This window comes from Castor canadensis, chromosome 15 (assembly GCF_047511655.1).
Source record: "Castor canadensis chromosome 15, mCasCan1.hap1v2, whole genome shotgun sequence".
In the NCBI taxonomy this organism is placed as follows: Eukaryota; Metazoa; Chordata; class Mammalia; order Rodentia; family Castoridae; genus Castor; species Castor canadensis.
The window spans coordinates 95,793,653-95,817,878 of NC_133400.1; the positions used below are offsets into that span (position 1 = coordinate 95,793,653).

A 24,226-nucleotide genomic window follows, 5' to 3' on the forward strand; every position below is an offset into this window, starting at 1 on the left:
GCCAGGGCAATAATAGAAAGAAAAAAATTGCTTAATAGTGTTCATTATCCCCCTAGATTCACTATTTTCTAATATAATTTTTAAGAGAAGTACATGACACCATAAGGAAGATGTTAACTAACGAGCAAAGTATTCAAGAGTTTAAGAAAAGATATAGAAATATTCTTTTCATAATTTTACCAATCCAAACTACACATGTCTCAACTGTTTGAAAGTTGTAGCTCCTTTTTATCTCACATTCTACTTCTGTGTTTCTTCTCCATTGGACACAGCCAGTGTTGCTGACAACTCTAGGTTCCTCAAACATTCTTTAGTCCCCTTTGCTCATGGAGATGGTTTTCTAGAGTTCTGCCACAAAACTGATTTTTTTTTTTTTGAGACAGTCTCTCCCTATGTTGCCCAGGCAGGTCTTGAAGTGGCTTTAAGCAATCCTCCTGCCTCAGCCTCCTGAGTGGTTGGGATTTCAAGGGCAAAGCAGCTGTACCCAGGTTTGATTTTGTTTAAAGACAGAAATAACAAACACTCATCATTATTAAGAAATTCCCTTCCAAAATGCTTAGAGGACTAGCAATTCTGAGTTCTACAAGAATTTTCTTTCCAATAAATGTCTTATGATATCCTCACATAGTTCCCACAGTGTTTTATTTATATTTTTCATATAGCTTCTCCTTAAATTGTAATTTTGTTATATACATTAAAGTCTTTGTTAACAACTTTTGTTTTTATTCTAAGTTTATGTTCATTTGTGAAACAAAAGGTAATATGCATATGTGTGCTAGATAAGTAGAAGAATAGGTACACATTTAGAATCAAATTGTGTCATCTATTCTTCATGGATCTGAAAATCACAAAAGTTTGCAGTTCAACATAAAATTCAGGAATTTAAGTGTACATGTCATCCAGCATGATGAATTTATTGGTCATCAAAAACAAATGATCACCATATCTCCATCAAGCCATTGCCCAGCACTACCTGAAATCCAAAGACTAGCTTGCACCTCCTGCGGTAGTATTTGTGTCTTACTCTTACAAACCCAAAATGTCTTGGACAATCCCAGGAGCAGAGAATCTGCTTAGTCAAGGCACTAACTAAGAAGAAATTCAGAGCAAACATATTTCCATATTGCTAGAGCATTTAAAGTGGATTGATTTTCATGTAGTTACATCAGCCGGTGTTTTGGAATGAACTGCAGACTTTAAAAACGGGCAGGTAGATTTTTACACTTGAAGTTACAAAGCTCCATTGTCATCCCAGGTTTGTAGAGATGAACGCTGGGGTGTGTGAATGTCTTGTTCGGCATTCTGTCCATCATAAGTTCCTGAGATAAGTTAATTTATAAAGAGAAAATGGTTGTTGTGGCTCATAGTTTTAGAGGTTTAAGTGTGTGATCGATTGACCCTGTTTCCTGCGGCCTCTGAGAAGGCAGCATATTATGGCAGAAGTGTGTGGTAGACCAAAACCACTCACCTCATGGCCAGAGAGCAAAGGCAGAGAGGGAGGAAAGGAATGGAGTCCCATAATCCCATTTGAGGACACACTGTCAATGATCTAACGGCCTCCCATTAGCCCCCACCCCATAAAGTTTCCATCATCTCCCAATATTACCAAGCTGGGATCAAGCTTTTTAGCATATGGGCCTTGGGGACATTCCAGATCTAATCTATAGCAGTATAGAAAAATATCAGAGGATTATGCATGAAGTTATTCACCATAGTTATCTTTGGGGGCACTGAGTCATGGTGGAATTTTACTTTTGATATTATATACCTACGTAATGTTTGAATTTTATATAATACATATTATTTTTACAATGAAATAAGCAACAAAAACACTGTATCTACATGTTTTATATTCTGATGTACATATCAATTATTAAGGAAAAAAACTGAACCTGAGGGCAAACAGAGGCAAGTGTGACATAGTATTCTACTTTAGGATTTCACAATGTAATAATTGAAACAATTATATACATACACAAATGTGCATACATGAACTCACAAAACAAGAGTGAATGTGGTCGCTGACCATACAGAGATCCCGCTAAAGTACTGAGAGGTAAATTCACTGGGAGAGGTGTCATGTCAAGCAGTCCTTGACAAACTGCTGATCTGGGTGCCTGAAGATGTGAAAGAGCAGCACAAGGACTGGGCAGAAGATGCGGTGAGTCCTGAGAGTGAAGGGAAGGGTGACCTTGAGACCGGGGACTGAACTTACTATGCAGATCAAGCCAGGGAACAGGACACAGCTGATGCAAGACATTTAGTCGTTGTTTAGAAGGCAGTGGAAGGAGATGTTAAAGAGGGTGTTTGAGAATAGGACAAAAATGATCAGATTTCAACTTCAGTAAGAGTTACAGGAAGGTTTAAATGTATAAATAACTTAAGGCCCTTCTTAGTGTGGTCTCAGCTCAGCTGAGGCAACTGTGTCTCTAGGGAGCTTGTCAGAATGCAGATTTTCAGGCTCCACCCAGACATGGAGCAGAGGTCTGCATTTTACTAAGATCCCTACATATTTGAATGCCAGAGAAGCAATGAGTTAAGTTATTGATAGCAGGAAAGAAAAGTAGCAAAGAGATTTGAGATATTACTTGGTTGAATATAAAAATTTGTGTCTGGCTAAATGTGGGAGGCAAAGGAAAGGAATAAATCAAGGCTAATCAGAAATTTAGGATGATCATGCTATTCATAGAAACAGGAACCCCAGGAGAGGAGCAGAACGATGAGGAAGAAGCAGGGGAAGCCTGAGCTATTCGACAACCATGTGACAATGCTCCTCAATGAAGCCAAGCTGGGCTTGGGGACGAGAAAATAAGTGTGTGGGTATTTGAAGCAATGACCTCATGTAGTTACAAAAGGAGAGGCAAGGAGGAAGCTTTAGAGAGCCCCTTGCTAGGCAGGAGACAGGGAAGATGGGAGAAAGAACAGGGGGAAAGGAAAGCTCAGAAGGTATAACGTTCTGATAATTAAGGGAGTTTAAAGATGCTACATTAAAAGGGACAGCCAAGGAAGGGCTACTGACATTGTGGCTAAGGGGTTATAGGTGACTTTTGGAAAAGTAAACCTTGTAAGAATGTAAGCCAGAAGTCAGAGATTCTGTGTCAGATAATAGTGGGATTTAGGGATGTGGGATGCTAATCTCTGAGAGGAAATGAAAAGGTTAAGAATGAACATGTAAATTTGGAATTGGTGCAGAAGAGCAGGTTTAGTTAAGTTTAAACGATTAAACTTTAAGAGCTTTCTTATGGAAAAAAAGCACAGAGTGTAAGAATTAGATTTCTGGCTCAAGATAGAGAGGATCTGGTCTCACTGCTCTCTGAAAACAGAATAAGCTACCTTGTGAGCATTAATTTCTCAAAGCGCACAGATGGCACAGTGTGAAGAGAACCAATAAAGTCCTACAGTAGAAGTCACTCACTCTTGGCATCTGTAGTGGTCAGAATAGTGATCCCCCAAAAGATATGCCTGCCTCCTAATGCCCAGAATCTGAGATTACCTTATATGGCAAAAGATGTGCTGAAGCCAAGGCTCTTTGGAGGAGCAGCTGGTCGTGCATTTTCTAGGAGGGTCCTTGATACAATCACATGTGTCTTTAAAGGAGTGACACAGACCAGGAGACACACACAAAGAGGAGGAAGCAGAATGATTACATTAGTGGACATCAGAATGAGGTGGCTACAAGTCAAAGAATGAGACAGCCACTAGAAGCTGGAGAGAGCTCTAGATTCTGCTAGTCTTTGGAGGGAGTGCAGTTCCCTGGCACCTTCATTTCAGACTCTGCCATCTAGAAGATAAGAAGAGAAACATCCGTTGTCTTGATCCCCTGTGTGTAAATACAATGTCTAGCATCCCCTCCCAGCTCTGAGAACGCTGAGTTGCTCTCATTTCATGTTGATCATATAGAGCCATTGACCGATCCTTCGTGTTACCGAGAACAGAGTGGTGCCTGGAACATCAAGTACGCTGACAGAAAAGAGTTGTAGCAGAGATGTATACCCATGTGTATAAGCAGTAAGCACAGATTAGACGGATAGATGTACTTACTCTATACAAACAAGTATTTATCAAAATTTACTTGTCATATACTCCTATAACAGTAACTTTGGAGAAAATCCACATAAATACTACCTGGATTATCCTATAGTATCAAATTTAATACTAAAGACTGGAAGTCCCACCAGAATTCAGAGAAGAGAGACTGATTTGTAGTTGTTTAGTTAGGGAGGTTTTGGGTTTCTGATAATCAAATAAGCCAAGCAATTGAAAATAATTTAGCACAGGGAAAGCAAAGTGATAGCTGCACTCAAGGAAAATATGAAAAGGTTGGCTGATTATGTGTGTTGGGAAGGATTTGGGATTAGGGAGAGAAGAAAGGAGGACTCCCTGCAAAGATATATCATTGCCTTTCCAGTTTCTCGTCAGCCCCCTCTTCATTCAAGATATTGCACGTACTGTGCTTTGCTTTGTATGTGAAAAATCACAGGCAAAGAGGATAGAAAACCACATATGAAAATTTCTTCCCAATGTCAACAGTTTGAGAGCCCTCCATACAATGGAAGTTGTGATTTTAGACTGTTTTACACAAAAAGAATGGAATGTCACAAGACATTCCATGTCACACACACACACACACACGAATTAATCAACACTACTGTTGATCTGAAACAAAACACCCCCAAACACTTGAAACATGAATTCTAAATCTATTGAAATGCCCCTGGACAGGGACTCACTTGAAGTGAGACGTAGCTCATGAAGCTTCGGATGTTTGTGGGCAAGAACTGACAAGCAGTAAGCAGTAACTACATCCCCTCCACTCTGAACCCATGGGCAATTCCAGTTGGAGGGAATGTACTACGAAGTAACAGTGAACCTAACTCCAAGGCTATTACCTTCTATGATAAGTAGAAGAGCACTGGGATAGCTCACAAGCATAAATGCAGGGTCCCAGAAGTAGAGTTGTGGGAGCCCCATTCTCTGGAGACCCTCTCTGAAACAGGCAGAGTACATTTTACTTTGATTTAACTCACTTGCACTTTATCTGCATAGTAGTGGGTGGCGGATATCCTGCCTGAGCCAGGCTGCCTGTGCTGGCAGCACTTCCTTTAGCAAAGGTGACTGAAGGTAGAATATGTCATGGCTCAGATAGTGTGCCGGATTTCAAGAGAACAGAGGGGACAGGAAACAGGTGAGGGCTGGGCTAGAACAAATGACCTAATGAAGGATTAAATCAGTAGTGGAGAGTCAGCAACTCAAATTACAGTGGTCAGGAGGAGTGTGGAGAACTGAGATTTGATCCTGCCAACAATGACAGGCAAGGAGACTGTATTTGTCAGGTGAATTTGGCAGCCCAAGGCTGCAAGCAGAGATGAGTGACACAGTGTCAGGAATATGACTGTGCCTTAGTTCCAGGGGCTCATGTACATTGGAGTTGAATCAGAAACTGAGAATAAAAGATGGAGTCTTGCACCTGGAGAGAAGTTTTTGGCAAGAGGAAGGCTGAATGTCAAGGTTATTTATTGCTAAAAATTTTCCAGGCAAAACATTAAGTCCAGTTCTGAAAATATGAATTAAAAACACAGGAGAAGTCTAATCTTATAAAAATGGCAGATACGACAAGAGTTAGAGCAACAGGGTTTGGGGGCCTTGGGGATTACTGGAGCTCACAAGTGTTAGGGCAGGAAAAAGGAACTCAGACTTGCTCCTTGGTCTGCACTGGCTAGACAAGGAAGGCTCAGGCAGAGCAGGGGGAAGGGCAGAGGCTCAAACCCCACTGTGCATCTGCCAGCTTCTCTTAGTCTAGTTGTATTTTTGCCCACCACTGAACAGTCCTCACACTTCATATTCTGTTTGGCTTCAGGAGGAGCTAACACAATTGGGGAGAAGCTGGCAGTAATTCACAATATTCTGCCAATCGGCTTCTATCATTGCCAGTGAGAGCCGGGTCTGTGCCAGTGAGACAACCTGCTGTTGTAGTCTCAGTCTTACAGAAGAGGGGTAAGAAGGTGCCATCAGACAGAGTTCTTAAGCCTCAGGACTGTAGGGACAGGAAGCGCCAACAGGTGGAAGGGAGAGGCTGCCAGAAGCTAACGAATCTGCAAGATGCCAAAACTCCTTGACAAAGCAAGGGCTGAGCCGGAGGGCATCTCCACACTGGAGCCCCAGGCTCCCCATCCAGGAGTACTGAAGGGGATGCCAGTCCCACCTGTGCACTGCATGTCACAGTGCTTCTGAGTTTGTTCAAAAATCACTCCAGCATGAGCGTGATCTTCAAAATGACCCCAAGATGTGAAGAGGGCAACGGCTATCGTCTACATGTACACAATGGAGAGAAACTGCTTGAGGAAGGCTGTTTTCCTATATGGCATATTTTGGTTTGATATTTTCAACAGTGTCACTGCTACAAAACTATGTGTGGTTTTTGGTTTGAAGATGATGACATTTACGCAGATCCCTGCTGCTCTGGGATGTAGCAGTCTAAGGAGCCACGGGGGGATGAATTCACCCTTGAAAGGGGCAAGGGGAGGCTTCATGTCTCACAGCCCTTCCTCCATGGAAGTGGTGGAGGGTGCAGCACAGTGATAACTAATTTGGGATCTAGAGTCAGCTTTGCAGTTGATTTGAGCAAGGACTGCTTCCTTACTGGAGAAGACACTCCTGTCAGATACCAGAAACTAACTTCCAATTTGGTGGGTTTTGTCTCTTGTCAAATTCATTAAATGATCTCTTCACAAAAATGAAAACTTTTCTTTGAAATAATATCCCAACGTTCTGTAAGGCTCAGAAGTAGGACAGAACTTTCGTGGACTACAAGAACTTTATAAATAAAAAGTCCGGTGGAGACATCACAGATACCATACCTAGAAAAACACTGCACACGCCACGTTGGACAGCTAAGCATCAAGCTTGCATTATGCTGATTAATTTTATCAATAAGCATGGTAGAGGGATTTCATTAATTTTATTGGAGGCATATACGTCTTTGAAAATATTCTTCTGTGAGGAAAACATATTTTAAATTCACAAACATACTGTATACAGGAAAACATTTCCCGTTACTCACTCATCCTTCAGAATCACACTGCGAGGAGAATGCTATTAGTCATAATAGATCGTGATGTAAAAGTGAAGTAGACAGGCATCTTTCTGCACACCAAGCTGAGTCCCCATCGTCCCATGATTCACACTCATTCATCTGTCTGAAGTGCCACTATACCACAGCTGTTCTCTGCATAAACTTTCCGGCACTGCAGATGAGACCTGGTCTCTTACACTGAAGACATCCGGGCCTTCTAGGAGTAAGCAAGCTAATCTGCAACACTATTAGGAAAGAACACTGTTGACTGACGAAATGACAAGACGCTTTAGGCAGAAATCTATGAAAAGTATTTCTAATGTACAGTCATATAAGGTAACTTGGCTTTCAATCATTCTTTAACTTTCTCTTTTTCAGTATGCATCCAGGAAATTCCACTTCTGTCCATTTTACATTTTTTCCAAGTTCATTTGCAACAGGTTGCCTGCAATTAGAAGCTAAAATAAAGTTAAGAGAAGCCCATAGTTTTGTACCATCTAGCTTAAATAACAAAAAGCAAAGTTTTCTTTTCTGTAAGATAATAAACTACTTGTCTCCATAAGGACAAAATGAGAAGGTGCACCCTAAGGAAAGTTTATGCATGCTTAAATTATCTCCAGAAATAAATAATATTTTTGAAGTGATAGTTTAGTAGTCTCTCAGATGAAAAATAGTAATGAATATTCAGATTCCTCTAAACCTTAAAGAAATTTTCCCACATAAGTTTTAACATGGAATTAACACAAAGCTACTCTTCCTTTGTCACTTCTTTTTCCCTAAATATCCACCAGCTCCATGCATTCTCCTTCTGTAAAATAACATTTTATCACAATAATTCTCCTTCTCAAAGATTTACAAAGACCTTTTCAACGTTTATTTTTATCTCATTTTTTAAACTATCAAGTCCACTTCAGCAATTACCCATCATTAGTTAAAAGACAGCATTTCATTACTGCCTTTTTTCATGTTTAACTCAACCTCCGATCACCCTCCTGAGCCTACAGAAACAGTCTAAATCAGACCTGCAGTGTAATTATTTTTAAATTAGTAATATAAGCTGAAGTTATATTTCCATATGGAAGCCACTTCAGAAAGATGGTGCCGTCTAGCTCAACAGTAGATAATTATACATCAAGTTAATTGAGTCAACCCATGTAAACAAAATCTAAAGACAGGGTTATTCCGTGGTGGAAGTGTGAAGTGAACCACAGTTATGTGGTATGCCGGAATGCACACACGGAACAGCCTTCATGTTCCATGTACATGCCTTCCTGGCAATACCAGTTCCTCTAACAAGAGGGTGCACCCAACACCGTATCTATCCCACAATAGAAAGAGCTCACTTTTTTTTTTTTTAACATGCTTCCCCTGCGATCCTACCCAAATGCAAGCCTTGGTTCTAGGCATCACCTTCTCCTTTCTGAACTGCATACTCTTACGCAAGATCTCTCAAGCAAATACTCGGGCATATTTTAAACATAGGAAATAGGCATGAATGGTTCGTGCAATATAAATGACCTCACCATATAAAAGCATTTGCACTGCATAATTATTAAACACGCTTTGAGGATTTTGCGTCTCAAATACTAAGCCAGAAAGAAGGACTAAATAGGGGTGGCGGTTAGGTTATCTGGTTGGAACCCAGAGGCCAAGATTGAAATGAAAGGTCTGTGTAGAGCAGAGTGTCCCTCACAACGCCAGGGCTCTTCTGAATACATTTCCTTCCCCCAAGGACAGACATCCTTTCACCCTGTAACCAGGATCAGCCGGTGGAGCGGAGGGGACCTACCCTTAAAGACTGTGAACAGGTTCAAGTAACACTTGTACACAAATGAAGATTTGCATTTTTGAAACCGGTCCATATGGATGCGATTCCCAAATCCCTGCTTCCTCTTTCATTTCCAACCTGCGTGCAAGGAGAGTCGCACACGCACAAGCACGCAGAACAAGATCACAATCCCAACACGCGTACTGCCAAGTAGGCAGGTGAATTCTACCGCTCCTGGCAACTGTCCCCTCGCCCCCGCCGTTTAAAACACTCAGAAATCAACGCTCTTGCAAGGAGCCAGCGCGCCGCGGTGAGGAGGGTTCCCGTGCAGTTCGGCCGCTGCCGCTGCGCGAGTGTAGACTCTCCCTGCTTGGGTAAAGACCTTATAAACGCGCACCGAGCTACGTACCTTCACCCGGGTTAGTGTGCATGCGTGCAAAAATTGTCTCTTTGCTCCCTGAAATGTAACCCCCACAAGCGACCCCGCTGAAAGGTTGGCGGGTGATTTCTTTGAAATCAAATGGGGACCCCGTGGCGCTCACCCCAGGCGCGCGCACGAACACACGCCAGGCAGCTCCTCTTGCCCGGACACTTGGGGCTCCGATCCGGCATTCAAGGGAGAGAAAAACCGAAGCGAAAGAGAGCTGGGTGGGGCGACCCTGGCTCTCCTCTAGCCACTGCTCGCTCGCCTTATATCCGTCTCTTCCCAGACACTTAGGTGCCACCTCGGCGTTTCTCACCCTCAGTCCTGGAGCTCCAACTCCGCACCAGATCGCGACCTGGGGGTTCAAATCCCCCCTCGACCCCTTGGCGACAGAACAACCTCTCCTGTCTCTCTCCAGTCCCTTCTTTAAACTCCACCAGCAAAAGCATTTCCTACCAGCGCTGAAAACTTTTCTTTCTCCTTTTGCAACGAGATAAAGCAAGAAACCAGGTCAGCCACTACCGCCACCCGCTTTGCCCAGCACCGGTGACGGGCGCTGTCCTTACCTGCCAGCTGCGCTCCAGGTGGCTGTCCCACGCCGGTTCTCCGCGCGTCCCCAGAGCGCGGGTGGCGTCCAGTCCACCGTTCCCTCTCGGTCTCCAGTGGTTCGGCGTTCAGGGAGCGACTGTCCTCAGGATCGCGCGTCCCTGCACGGAGCCGCCCTAGGATTCATCGCCCGTCTTCCCAAAAGCGCTGCTACCGCCCGGATGGACCGACCACAAGCACGGGGATCCGGGATGGCTCCGACTTGCCCCGCGGTGTGCGCTCCCGGGTCCGAGAGCGCGGGCGGAGCGTCACATGCCGCCTCCGGGCAGCGGCAGAGGCACCTGCCCAAGCGACAGCGCTCGGGCTCGGCAGTCCGCCCCCGCAGCCCGGTCCCTGGCGCGCCCTGCCCCTTTCTGTTCACGCCCTTCTCTTCTCCGTCTGCCCTCTCACTTTTCCCCTTTCTTTTTTCTGTCTTCTGGATCTCGTATCTCTTTTCCCAAAAGCAGGCAGAAGGCGCTCCAACTGGGAGGAAGGTCTTTCCTTTCCCAGAACTCTTCCTCTGCCTGGTGGTGGCGGTGGTGGCTACTGCTGGCCCGCTCCTCCTCCCCTTCCTCCTCCTCTTCTTCCTCCTCCTCCCTGCGCCCGGAGCGCTGCTGTAATGCACAGGCTGCCTGCCCGAGCCCCAAACCTGCCCGGCTTCTGAGCATGCCCAGTCACCCTGCCCGCGCCGGGGTTCTCTGCCTGGCGGCGCCGAGGACGCCCAGCGCCCGCAGATCCCACCCGGAGTTCGGGTGGGCTCGCCCAAGGCAGGGTGCGCAGCTGGAGAGAGCAGCTCCTCGCCCACCCTGCGGGGCCTCACGTGCTCCCAAATGTGTCGCCAGGGCTTTAAGGACGGATCTCGTCGGTCATTTTCCAGTGCCCTATCAAATTGCTTTCCTCGCACCGCTTAGAGGGGTGGAAGGAAGCGGATTGCTTGGACACAATTTATGGATGAAGGAACCCCTACTCAGTTCGCATGCACAGCTGACTCCGCTGGAAACCTTTCTCCAGGATTCGGTCTGGTGCATCTAGTTTTTAACATTTAGACAGAGACTCTTTAAAGCTTGGCTTTTCCAACCCTAGAAGTTTGCACAGTAGGAGAAAGAAGCGTCCATGAAAAACACAGAAGTGTGCGGGTGCGCGCGCGAGCACACACACGCACACACACACTCACGCTCACACTTTTCTTAATCAGAAAAAAGGTGTAATCTCCCTAACTAGGCTTTTAAAGCTCATTATACAACTCAAGAGCAACGAGGAGAGACTAGGAGAGAAAAATTGCTTACTGTGTGCTACTGCCAGCTAGCTAAATAAGGAGAAAGTGGAGAAACACCGAAGTCTCAAAGACACCCAGAAGCTGCCCACGACACTGTAGAGGTTTTCTTAAAAGCACTTAAAGATTATAAGAGAATCCCATAAGACACAACAAATATAACAGTGTTCACTCCCGAAAAAGAGGAAAGAAAGGGAGAAAAAAGAAGTTAAAATACAATATGAATTGAAACACTTAACAAATATTAAAGGTGGCAAAAGATTTTTAAAAAGTTTTTTATTTATTTTATTTTATTTTAGTTTTTTAAAAATATCTCTTTTATTCATATGTGCATATGTGTATACAATGTTTGGGTCATTTCTCCCCTCTTCTCCCCGCCTTCCCCCGTCCCTCCCTCTCCCCCTTACCCACTCGCTTCCAGGCATAAACTGTTCTGCCCTTATCTCTAATTTTGTTGAAGGGAGAGTATAAACAATAATAAGAAGGACAAAGGGTTTTTGCTAGTTGAGATAAGGATAGCTACACAGGGAGATTCCTCTCATTGCTTTCATGCACATATGTGTTACATTCTAAGTTGATTCTTCTGGAACTGACCTTTTCTCTAGTTCCTGGTCCCCTTCTCCTATTGGCCTCTGTGCTTTTAAGTTTCTGCATTAGTTCCTTTGCATTGAGGACATCAAATGCTATCATGTTTTTTTGGGTTTCTTACTTATCCTCACCCCTCCCTTGTGTGATCTTGCCTTATCATGTGACCAAAGTCCAATCCCCTTGCTGTATTTGCCCTCGATCTAAAGTCAGCATATGAGGGAGAACATATGATTTTTGGTCTGAGCCTGGCTAACCTCGCTCAGAATGATGTTCTCCAGTCCCATCCATTTACTTGTGAATGATTAGATTTCACTCTTCTTCATGGCTGCATAAAATTCCATTGTGTATAGATACCACATTTTCTTAATCCATTCATCATGGTGGGGCATCTTGGCTGTTTCCATAACTTGGCTATTGTGAATAGCACTGCAATAAACATGGGTGTGCAGGTGCCTCTGGAGTAACCTGTGTCACAGTCTTTTGGGTATATCCCCAGGAGTGGGACTGCTGGATCATATGGCAGATCTGTGTTTGGATTTTTGAGAAGCCTCCAAATGTTTTTCCAGAGTGGTTGCACTAGCTTGCATTCCCACCAGCAGTGTACAAGGTGGCAAATGATTTTAAATACTATTTAGAGCAAGAAAGTAAATAGAAGACAGCTCGTTTTTGAAAAAATGAGTAATATTAAAAGATTAGAGAAATTAAGCAGTCAAATTCCTATTGGGGTCTATTTTCTCCTCCAGATGGGACAATCTTTAGGAAAGCAGTGACTGTACACTGCTTTGAGAGAATTGAGGACCTAATAGGGAAATAGTTGATGAGAGAGCATGTGGCTGCTTACATTAACTTAATTACCCAGTGCAGGTGAATTTCATGCAGGACATTGGAAGGATAATAACAGTATTAATACAGCAGCCATCTTGCCGTGGATAGCTTTCAGATGGAAATATACTTGTTGCCTTCATAAATTTCCTTCACTTCCAAAGCTAACATTCAAACAGTGTTGTCAGCTCCCCATATTCTCAGGTTCTACATCCTTGGAGTCAAGCAACTGTACATGAAAAAAGTTTTGCAAAAAATTGCGTCTGTACTAAACGTGTACAGAATTTTAAAAATCATTTTATTCCCTAAACGATAGAGTGTAACAGGTATTCTCATAGTGTTTGCATTGTGTTGTGTGTTATAAGTAATGTAGAGATGATGTGAAGTAGGAAGGAGGATGTGTGTACTTTATGTGCAAATATTACACCTTTCCATATAAGGATCTTAACAGATGTGGGTTTTGGTATCTACAGAAGTCCTGGAACCCATCACACAAGGATACTGAGGAACGACTGTGTTCACTGGCTAATTCTTTTTCTTTTTTAGCAGTATTGGGGATTGAACTCGGGACATCTATTCTGCCCTCTACTGTGGCTGTACCACTCCAGTCAGCCCCCAGTCCTTTTTGCTTTAGTTTATTTTTCACAGAGGGTCTCACATTTTTGCCTGGGGCTGTTCTCATCCATTTCTCTCTTACCTCCTCCTTCTGAGTAGCTGGGATTACAGTCATGGGCTACCAAACCCAGTCTTCATTGATTAATTCTGAGAATAATAGCTAATGTTTATAAGGCAAGTGCTATGTGCTGGCCCAGGGCTAAATGCTCTGCTTAAATTATGGTCGCTTAATCAAATGCTCAAAAGCAGGTTGGGAAAAGAAAATATTAGTATGCTCACTTATTGATTCTTACACATATAAAGGAATATAAGGAACACTTAACTTTCCCGTAGTGTTGCCAACAAGAATATGAATTCAAATTAGCAAATATTTCCCACTACATAGAATTGCCTTTTGCTTGGGAGAACAAGAGTGCCTTCAATAATATTTGGTAAATCCATAAAAAACAGACAGGGATCAAAAGTGGGCAAATAGAGATGTTATAGTTTTCTAAAACAATTGAAAGGTATATTCTGATATCTATACAATGTTTAAGCTTAATATTGAAACTTATGTTAGAGAAGATCATGAAATAAACATCTCTGAATAGTGAACAAAGGAAGGAAACACTTACAACAAATCATACCAGACTAATTTCATTTTTTTGTAAATAGCCACTTAACATATATATAATATAATTACATATATATTATATATATAAAATTTCTGGACTCCCATTACCTTTGTGGACAAGATAAATATTGTATTGAATAAACTGTAAACCAACAGTTTGGAAAGAGTTGCCCAAGATTCCTGGGAAGTGGACTCATGCTTGATTATTTAGAAAACTTATCCAACTGTATTGCAGAAGAAAATATCAAAGGATACTTACTGGAGTTGAGAATGAACCAAACCAGGGGTAGTGCTATTTGTGAGACATCAAAAAGTTGTGAGTCCATCAATATTCACCCCAAGATGTTGGTCTAAAACAATGCGGAAGCTAAGCTGGAATACATTGTGACATGCTGTACTCTAGGTTTTTTATGAAAAACATACAAGATAATTATAAGATTTATTCAATTATTAAAGGAGACTCTGGTTAGAGACAAGATAGATAGTTAATAGCATGCTTATCCTTCCATTATGAAATAGCTATAAAACCTAGACAAGCTAGGTAAAATAAGACTTTTAGTTCTAAAGAGCAATAAACATAAGGTTGCAATTTGAGGTAATGGCAGGCACATAGAGTGAGCCCATTGCCACAGATTTTAGAAAAAAGTTTTCTGGCAGAAATACTGGAAGACTGAGACCAAATAGAGTACTGCAATCTTACCTGGCAGAGGATACTTTACTCCAAAGCTTGGAGCTGCAAAAGTAACTGAGATTTCACAGGGAGTGTACAGTGACAGAGAGAGCACACAGAGAATTAGCTCCAGGAATCTGTGTGGCAACTCCATTCCATTCACTGGCTGGACATGTAGGCCCATGTGACCAGCCACGTGTTTCTGGAAGCCTGATGAAGTCCAGTGACTGGTAGGCTGAAATTTGAGTAGAGGTTTTATAGATCATATAATTCCAAGAAGATGTTGCAATTTGAGGTTAATCTGAGTGGGAAGATCTTGGTGAATAGCCACTGAGATTTGTCGAAGCTGACTAAAGGATAATCGCTAGATGTGAGGATGCCATTGTAAGTGAAAGGATAACCTGTAATAGATTTGTCCTTACAAAGCTGAAGCTAGGTAGCATTTGTAGGGTTAAGGTGATTCACCAATGACTTCACACCTGCTAAAATACAGCTCAAAGTTCACAAGAGGAAGAAAATATGCTAGAATTCTCTTCAAATGTATCATGCAGTCTAACCTTATCAGCCATGCAAAGAAGCTTGAAAAAACAACTGGTGACCAAAAAGCAGCCACCCCAACCAACCAAAACCAACCAACCAACAAACCAACAAGCAAGAAAAAAAAAAAGACTATATAGAAAGAACAATAATAAAATAGTCAAAGAAAGAGGCAAGGAAATAATCCAGGTTGTGAAATTAGTAGGAAAGTACATATAAATAAATATTACTAATAATTTGTTTAGACTACCATGAAAGTGAGCAAAATGAGAGAATAGATTAGAACATTTCAATATAACACTGAAAATTATAAAAATTTGTCGAGGACTGGGGGTGTAGTTCAGTGGTAGAGCATTTACCTAGCATGTCCATGTCCTCTTGGGTTCTGTTCTCAGCTCTACTAAATAAATAAATAATCAAGTTTCATTGAGCTGATAGATCAACACATAATTAGATGAGTTTAAAAGACACCTTAATCAGCAAAAGACTGATCGTCTCAAATAAAAGTCAATAGAAAATATCCAGAAGGGATGGCAGGTGTGGTAGCATATGCCTGTAACCCCAACATCAGGAGGCTGAGGCAGGAGGATTGGGAGTTAGAGGCCAGCCTGGGTCAGCCTCAGCAACATAGTGAGGCCCTCTCTCAAAGAAAGATACCAACAGTAACAAAACCCAGAAGGAGTAGAGAATGAGTGGACCAGATGTAATATCTGGAGAAGTAGTGGTTAGGAACTTTCTGTATCTGATGAAAGATACTAGCTAAGAAATCCAAGAAACTTAATGACCCAAAACAAACAAAACCACAACTACGTCTATGAGGATCAAATTCCTGTAAAAGCAAAGATAACAAGAAAAATTTAAGGCAGTCAGAATTGAAAGAAACATCACCTTTGGGGAGAACAATATGAATGAACTCTGACTGCAACAGAAATATCACAGAAGGCAGAAGACAATAAAAAGACATATTTAAGGGACTGAAACAAACAAGCAAACAAAAACTACCAAACTAGAATTCTTTGCCCATTGAGCTAATCTAAAAATGAAAATGGAAACACTCAAACTAATGAAAGCTGAGCGAGTCCACTGTCAGCTGACCACTAACTCCAAGTCTACTGGAGGAGAGTTTCACACTCAGGGAAAATGATCTGGGATCTAGTCACAGAAAAGGAAACAAGAGTGAACAGCTGCAGAAAAACCCGATGAATGAGAATACACCAAAGAATATTTAAGATTTAAATAATAAGAATATTTTGTAGGTCTTCTCCCATATATTGATGTCAAATATATTACAACATTATCAACAATAAGATCATTGCATTCCGTAATAGTTTAGAATGTAGCAGTTTTGAGAAGGAGTTTTTCAGTGTAGTCAGTGAAGGGCTGGGGATGCAGCTCAGTGGTACAGCACTTGCCTGGCATGCCACCTGGTCCCGGGTTCCAGTCCCAGCCCTGTAGTAATAATAATGACAGGAATAATAATAATAATTTAGCCAGGCATGATGGTGTGGTGATGCACCTATGACCCCAGCTATAAGGAGGACATAGGTGAGAGGTGCAGACAGGAACATGACAGTGTGATGCCAGCCTTGCTGAAAAACGGTTGAACCAAAGGTGGGTGGTTCAAGTGGTAGAGTGCCTGCTTAGCAAGATGGAGGCCATAAGTGCAAACACCATCACTGATCTCTACAAAAGACTTCAGTGTAGCCAGTGGGGGGAAAATAATATCAAAAGGTAAAACAGCATAAGAAGAGAGAAAATACAATTGAATTATAAACTATGCTTGATTGAAGAAGGCAAGAACAGAGGAATTAGTAAACAAAGAATAATATGATTATAAGAAAACAATAGCAAGATGATAAACTTAAAAACCAGCAGTAAGCAGATGACCATTTAAAAGACAAATATTCTCAGAATGTATAAAAAGGACTTTATTATTTACTGTTTACAGGGAGCACAGTTTTAATACAAGAATATAGAAAGATTGAGAACACATGGGTAGAAAAGTTCTACCATGCATGTACTAAACATTTTAAGGTAATGATTTTCTTCAAATTGATCAATAGCTACAATACATTCCCAATCAAAATTCCAAATAATTGGAGTGATGATAGTATGGGGTGATTCCATCTTGATCTGAGTAACATTACCAAAGTGAATATAGTCAGGTGTTGCATAATGACTTTCCGATGACAGACTGCACACAAAACCATAGTTGCATACATTATATTGCCTAGTTATCTCAACTTGTATCCTCTCTGATGCTTGTACAGTAATGCAATCACCTAACAACATGTTCTGTCATATTGTATACAATATGTCATATTTAAAAATTTATATGTTGAGTATCTGTCAGGCATGAAGCACTAGTTCCCAGGTAAGATGGAGACTACAAATTCAAGTAGCAACTAATTCATGCCCTCAAGAATGAGAACAGCTGGGTGCAGTGGCTCAAGTCTGTAATCCCAGGTACTTGGAGGTGGAGATCAGGGGGCTCATGGTCCGAGGCAGGCCTGGACAAAAAGTTCTCCATACCCCATCTCAACCAATAGTTGGTTATGGTGGCCTGTGCCTGTCATCCCAGCTACCATGGGAAGTATAAAATAACAGGATCATGAAAACAAGAGGATCACGGTCCAGGCCAACTTGGGTAAAAAGCAAGACCCCAGCTCCAAAATATCCTGCACAAAAAAGTCTGGAGCTGTGACTCAGGTGGTAGAATACCTCACTAGCAAGTGCAAAGTCCTGAGTTCTAGTACCAGTACCACCAAAAGAAAGAAAATAGAAAAATACCTGGTTTTTCTAAAATTTATGTAACAAAAATTTGGGTTTAATTGCTGGAAAACTTGGGCAACATTCTTCTTTGTAAGGGAAAACAGGTAGTAAACTTATGAACAGTGATAACTCCTTGGCACTCTGTCTTCAACAGATCCATTTTGGTTCTTCCAAGTGAGTTAACCCAACAGATTTTAAGAAGTGAGAAACAAGGGTGGAACGATTGAGATCCATTTATTTTCTCAGGCATCCCTTCACTCATTCACTTATTTTAAAGAGCTGCTTGGACTTTTAAGATGTCAATGACTTTTAAGATGTCAATGTCTTCCTCTTGGAAGACTTAGAGTGACTCTTTCAAACTTTTGAAGAAAGTGTAAACAAGTTATGGATTTCTAGAGGAAGTTATGGAGACACAGGCTTCAGTGCATGATAAGGAAGGCCTTGCTTAACTTTTAGAAAGTCTCCATGTGGCCTAAGAAGTGTTGATATTTTTATATCTGGAAATATTCCAATTACAGAACTACCACTGCACCGTCATTTTTGACCCTGACATTTTGTGGGATAAGATGGGTTACAAACTTCATATTTATTTAAACAAGTACCTTATTGGGAAATTCATAATATTGTTCTTTTATGGATCTAAGACTGGACAATTGACCTGGCAAAATCAAAACACAGCTGGCAACCCCCCTTTTTAGACGACAGTTTTCAAAGAATGTTACTGAGGGGGTTCTTTGGACGTTGGAAGAACACACACATGACTTCTAAGCTATTTTCCAGCTCAAAGATATTGTGAGCTTATCCTGTATGCATGGGTGGACTGTGATTTTGTGAAATCTGAACAATTTGGTGAGTTTTCTTTGGGAGAAAATGACGTACATTTATAAATGCTAAAATAGGCACATGGCTTTAGAGTGGTTTTGGTACAAATGAGAGGCTCTGGAAGTGGAGTTTATTTGCTTCCTAGTCAATCTCCTCCCACATATTGGTGGTTAATCCAAGGGTGTGTGGAATGTGGGGATGACAGCAGCCTTTGCTCTTGGATGGCCTGGGAGCTAATGGGGAGACTATGTGAGCAGAGTTATGTAATGAACTAAGAAAGCAGCAGTGGGAAAAAAGGGGTCCAGGACCATCCTGGGGCAGGGGGAATGTCAATTACCTCTCTCTCTTGGGTTTTCCTTTGCCTCCATTTCTCTCCATTTCTTCCAACAATGCCAAGTGTTGGTAGGAAGGTGGAACAACTGGAACTCTGGTCTATTTTCGCCCCATCTCTTGGTCCTCTCTTGGGTTCCTTCAGACCTTGGTTGTCTTCCTGCTGCTCTGAGTTTTACACTTGAACAATGCCATCAATAGCCAAGGCTTGCACAACCACACCTGAGATGGTGACAAATTCATCATTGCCTAGCACAGCTTGTCTTTCCTTCCCCACTACCAAATCCAAATTCTTTCCTTCTGAATGCTTTATGTCACCTGCCGAACCCTCATGTCCCCAAGCCTTTCTTCACACAGCAGTCCAGATTCCTTTGATCCATGTCTTTTAATGTCATTCCTAGGAACAAAATATCAAGATTATGTGTACCAATATCTTTATGTATCATTTCAATACCTAAAATAGTTTGTGTTATTTGAATCTCTAATGTCACTGACTCATTTTGTAAGGGAGAAACCAACTATAGGTTGGAATAATAATTAATTTTTCATCATCCTCAAAATTACACAGTGGTGATTTCTGCCTACAAATGCGGCTAGCCCAGTCAAAGGAGCCACTCTCCTTAAACGGCAACAAAGGAAAACAGAAAATTCCTTTGTAGTCTTTATTATAAATCAAATTGTTCTTCTCACCTAATTGTTTCATAATGTATATATTTAATTTTAAGAACGTTTGTCTCATTGACTTTGGAGTATCTGTAGTATGATTTTAACTCAAGAGCTTCCCTTTTGCCGTCTCACCAGATTTGGGCTTCACGTGCCCTAGAACACGTGTGCCCAGGAACACAGGGCAGACATACCACTTTCCAAAGTAGGAAATACACAATTTAGAAATTGGATGTACTTGTTAAAATTCCATATAATGAATTAAACAGGCATATATGTTATTCTTGATTATCTGTTGAATTATTAATGCTTATAATTAAGACTTAATTACATATCATTAAATACACTGGCTATTGCTTCCAGAGCTATTAATGGTGTGAATTATGCCAAAACGATTTATGTCTTTTCTAGAAAGTGTGAGAATGCATTGTGACTTACAAACTTTCATAAGGTTTTGAATTTTGGAGTTTTCTTTCCTTTTTCTCCTTTTTCACCTCCATGCCCAGCTTTTTTCCATTGAGATGGGGTCTAGAGAACTATTTGCCTGACCTGGCCTGGAACTGCAATCCTCCTGATCTCAGTCTCTAAAGTAGCTAGGATTACAGGTTCGAGCCATCAGTGCTCAGCAGGAAGAATCCTTTTAAACAACTTCCTTAATATGCCCCCCCAAGGTGTCCCAAGTTTTAGCTCCTTTGTGCCTACCCATCTTCATCCATTTTGGTTTTCATCCCAGCTTTTGCTGTCTCAGGCTGTTTTATAATCTCTCTCTCTCTCTCTCTTTCTCTTGGACTTCTCACTCCTCTTCCTTCTCCTAGGAAGCCCTCCTTCTCCTACACACCTCACTAACTACTTTTCATCATGGAGGTCTCAGTTTCAAGGATGCATTCTCAGAGTAGGTTGAGTTTCCTAAATACCCTGTACTCTTTCTTCTGATAAACACTTCTACCCAGATTCTGATGTTTCTAGAAGACCATCAGCCTCACAGTGGCAGATACCTCATTGCTTTTTTCTTGACCACGTCTCTAGCACCCTGTGTTCTTTGTCAAGGTGGTGTCTTGGCTATTCTTAATTCTTTATATACCCTATCAATCTTACAAGTAATTGGTTAAAAAATCTACTGGGGTGTTGATTGGGCTAATGTTCAATCTATAGATCAATTTGGGGAGAACAGACATCTTTTCAGCATTGAGCCTTGTAATTGATGAATATAATTTATCCCATTTAAATATTTCTTAGTTTCTCAAACTGGCACTGGGCTCACCTAGACCTTAATCTAGTCCAGCTTCAGTTGATTTGAAATTTAATTTCTAGTTAAGCTTGATGATTAATGTCTATAATCACAGCTACTCAGGAAGCAGAGAGAGGAGGATCACAGTATGAGGTCAGTTCAGGCAAAAGTGCAAGACCCTATTTGAAAAATAACTAAGCAAAAAAGATTAGGGGTATTGCTTGAGTAGTAGAGCACCTGCCTAGCAAGCATGAGGCCCTGGGTTCAACCCCCATGCCACCACTACCATCACTACCAATAAAAAAGAGAACAAAAGAAAGAAAAAATGAAATTGAATTTCTGCTGACTCAGAGAAATTGCCATTACTTCCGGCACTAGTAAGCACAACTCCAGCTGAATGCCTGGAGTTGTTACAAGGGAGCCCTTTTTTAGCCAAGCCTGAACCTCAATTTTGGTTTTCTCGTCAGACAGACTGCTGAGCTGTCTGCTCTGCTAGGTTTCCACCCCCTCAACCACTTGGCCACACAGTTCAGAGACAAATGTCTCTGAGAAAAGGCGGTGCTTTGTATCACATTTGCCCAAACATGCTTTTCTCTTCTTTGAGATTTTGGTTGCTGAATCCAGGTTACATTGTAAACAGTCCATGTTTTTGATGCTTTAAAAGCAATGTCTGTAATTTCCAGCTCTCCTTAGAAAAGTTGATTTGATTCAGTTATGGAAGTCAACAATAGCGAGGTGCAGGTTCTATGTTTAGCAAGTCCAAAATTAGGGTTTTTTCTAAAATAGCATATATTAACTGTACAAAATGAGAAGCCTTCTCATGACTTCTCCATACGTGCCTCTAGTGCACTTCTCTATTCACTCCTCTATTACTCTTTCTTGTCCACCCCTCCCTCTCTCTTCCCTTTCCCACTAACTCCTTAGTAATCCCGCATTTGCGTTTATGACCATTTATCCTTCTTAGATTTCATGCAGGAGAGAAAATGTGATACTTGTCTTTGTATAACTGGATTATTTTACTTAACACAACCATCTCAAGTTCCACCAATTTTCCAGCAAACAATGTAACTTCATTTTTTCCTGATGGATGAGTAAAACTATTTTTTTTTTGATACATACACACATTGATGAGCATCTAGTGCCATACCTTGGCTGTTGTAAATAGTGCTGTAATAAACATGGGCATATAAACATGGATACATAGTAAACAGACTTCGATTTTTTAAATATATATCCATGATATGTCTGGACTATGTTTATAATTTTTTGAGGAACCTTCATGCTGATTTCCATAGTGGCTGGACTAGTTTATATTCCCACAAGCAGTGAATAAGTGTTCTTTGCCCCCACCCACATCCTTGCCAGTATTTGCTGTTCTTTGTTTCTTTGATGACAGCCATTCTGACTAGGGTGCGCTGGAGTCCCAATGCAGTTTTGAGTTGCGTTTCCCTGGTGGCTAAGGAAGCCGAACGTTTTTGTCATGCACTTATTGGATATGGGACTTCTTCATTTGTTAGCTATCCACTCAGTTCCATTGCCCATTTATTGGTTGGGTTACTTGCTCTTTTTGTTTAATTTTTTGGGTTCTTTATATATTCTAGATATTCATATGATGGCAGAGATTCCCACCCCTCCTCCCCCATTCTGTAGGCTGTTGATTCACTCTATTGGTTGTTTTCTTCTCTTTTTTTTGCTGTGCAGATTCATTTTAATTTGGACCAATCATATTTGCTAATTCTTGCTCTTAGTGAGCTATAAGAGTGCTATTCAGAAAGTCACTGACTCTGCCTGCATCTTGACTTTCCCCTATATCTTCCTCTCATAGTTTCAGGTCTTACATTGAGGTCTTTGATTCATTTTGAGTTGTGTTTTGTACAGGGTGTGAGCTAGAGCTTAGTTTAAATTGATGGTGATATTTGTATAGTAATGACTGAAAATATAGTTATGGCAATACTTGTCAGTTATGATGATTATCTTTTACCTTTCCACCCCAGGAAGGACAATTTCTTGACTCTTACCCAAACTTGGTATACTATGTCTGTATATGTGCTTTTAGAATGAAATTTAATGTGGATAAAAGGAAATCTCTATATTAACCTCAAAATTAAATAAGCCAGAAGCTTATATATCCTACTCATAAAAAAGTCCACAAGCACAATATTACCATAGTCAACAGAAGGGCATGCTCCATTTAGCTCTGCTTCACCACCATTAATTTCTATTTGTCCTCGATTTCTCCTCTTGGTCTGTAATGGCTGCTGGAGTTCCTGCAATAATGCCTGAGTCTCAAACAAAATAAGCAAAGGGAAAAAAAAGGAAGTCATAAGAAGAAAAGTAAAAGGGTGTCTCTTTAGCCTGGGATGGTCCACTTTAAGGTCAAAAGATATAACCATCAGTGGCCCCATTGGCAAGTCTTTGCAAAGAAAAGCAGTCTTTTGTTCAGAATATCATCAGAGCTTTGTAAATAAGAAAGATCAGAGGAAGGAGTATCTGTTAAAAACACTGTACTTTCTATTTGCTATTAGAATTAATCTATAACAGATATTGAAACATTATCACATTTTAGCTAGGACATATCCTCAAACAAATAATTGTACTCATTTTTTTTGTAATTGTGCTGCATCTACCTCCCTGACTCCATCACTCTGTTTAAAAAATAGATGACTTCACTTCATATGGATGGTTATACTATCCTACACCAGTCTGATCAATCATTAGATTAAACTTATCTGAAGAACATCTGGGAATATCAGCTTCCAAGGGCTGTTTTCCTCCTATAAAGTATAAGTGCCTTGAAGGCAAAAAATAAATTTTGCTCATTTACATTCTGCCCAACTTAGTCAAAACATTAGCCAGAAATGTAGAAGCACTAGAAGTGGTTGCATGCATGAATTAGAATACAAATTGAAACTTTCAGGACTCTCAAATGTGGAGGATGTTCTGATAATAGCAACCTGACTTTTAGAAAATTATGAGCTGATTTTTAGTCCTATGTTGGTGGCCTCTGCAAAGCAACGAGCCGGCTTTTAAACAAATGCCTCTTTCACTAAGGCTGTATGGCTACATATATTTTGTCTGCTTTTAATGCGTGCCAAAATTATACTTCCTCCAAACGAAGATAAAACAAAGTACACACATACACGAAATCAGTTTGTTATCTCTGAACTCTCTGAGCTTAGTTAAGGCATAGTGCTTCAGGGTTTATAAGCAGTTTTGGCATTGGAAGTCACAAGCCATTCATTCATATTGACTCAAGGTTTTCTTTAACTTCATGTTTCATATAAAGTTGTTCATAAACAGATTTAGGCATTGGGATTTTACTCACCATGGAACCAAATGTTAATTTCTGTTGATTTTTCCTGTATAGTCAGTCTTCTTTTTGTAGACCACCTCAAACTCATTATACTATCAGTCTTGTTTTAATAATCAGAATTTGTTTTATTT

The 24,226-nt window shown here is 41.0% G+C and overlaps 1 protein-coding gene across 12 annotated transcripts in view; it reads right to left on the reverse strand.

Moving 5' to 3' along the window:
- The window catches only part of Chrm3 (cholinergic receptor muscarinic 3), a 429,909-nt gene extending 419,251 nt beyond the window's left edge, over positions 1–10,658 (reverse strand). For all 12 annotated transcript variants that reach the window (XM_074056780.1, XM_074056779.1, XM_074056782.1 and 9 more), the window contains exon 1: positions 9,831–10,658. The gene's annotated coding sequence lies outside the window, so the exon portion shown is untranslated. The remainder of the gene's footprint in view (positions 1–9,830) is intronic.
- Between the last annotated feature and the right edge of the window lie 13,568 nt (positions 10,659–24,226).